This window comes from Austrofundulus limnaeus, unplaced genomic scaffold (genome assembly GCF_001266775.1).
Source record: "Austrofundulus limnaeus strain Quisiro unplaced genomic scaffold, Austrofundulus_limnaeus-1.0 Scaffold279, whole genome shotgun sequence".
Taxonomy (NCBI): domain Eukaryota; kingdom Metazoa; phylum Chordata; class Actinopteri; order Cyprinodontiformes; family Rivulidae; genus Austrofundulus; species Austrofundulus limnaeus.
The window spans coordinates 604,974-606,223 of NW_013952681.1; positions in this window are offsets into that span (position 1 = coordinate 604,974).

Consider the following 1,250-nt stretch of genomic DNA (forward strand, 5'->3'; position numbering starts at 1 on the left):
GGCAGCCAACCCAGGCGACACGGAGGCGACGGCAGCCGACCCAGGTGACATGGAGGCGAAGGCAGCCGACCCAGGCGATGAGGAGGCGACGGCAGCCGACCCAGGTGATGAGGAGGCGACGGCAGCCGACCCAGGCGATGAGGAGGCGACGGCAGCCGACCCAGGCGATGAGGAGGTGATGGGCGACGTGGAGGCAACGGCAACCAGCCCAGATGACATGGAGGGGCTGGCAGCCGACCCTCGAACCTCAAGGATCGTCGACTTAGGAGCCACCATCGGAACCGCCGACTCTAGGACCACCAACTGTGGAGCCACCTCTGGAACCACAGACTCCAGGACCACCGATTGTGGGGCCACCGAGACCACCGGCTGTAGATCCACCACCGGAACCACCAACTCCAGGACCACAGACAGTGGAGCTGCCGAGACCACCGACTGCAGATCCACCGAGACCACCAACTCGGGAACTGGGACCATTGACTCAGGGAACGTGGGAACGGACTCAGGAGTGGTCACTTCAGTGGACGCAGCAGTGAACCCAGCAGCAGGAACAGCCAGGTCAGTCACAGGAGCCCCAGAAATAAGACAGGGGTGGGAGAGTGGGTGAAGAAATCCATCGAGAGCCACTTCTCTTGAAGTAGAAAGCTTTGAGAGACGGGCAGCCRTCTCAGCCAAACTTTCCCAAATCCCCGTCATGTCCCAAACAAAATTCTTGCCTGCAGGCTGGATACTTGGTCGGTTCATTCTGACAGGTTTTAACAGGAACGGATCCAGGGTGCAGGCAGGCTCCAAGAATATRACAAAATATTTATTAAATAACAGAAAAACTGCTGTAGAGACAGCTYAAACTTGCAGGGACTCTCAAGGATCACACAGGCAGGGGGAACAGAACACAATGAACCGACACAARATTAAGACAAGACAGGACTTAAATACACTGACAACTAATGGATGAACTGAAAACACCTGGTGAGAAACACGAGGGTGACAATCAGACTAATGGGGAGCAGCTGGGCTGAGACACACTGGGGAAACATAGAAACACTAGGAAAACCAAGGTGAAAACTGACAAACCATGACAATAACAGTGCTTAATATTGTGATGACGAAATGACTTGCGATAAATGAACAATAAGTATGTAGTGTAATTTTTTTCTGCTCTGGGTTCTGAGCAAAAAAACAAACAAAGAAACAAAACTAATCATTTCATTCTGGCATGAATTTTTAAAAATATGAAGAGTAATATATGA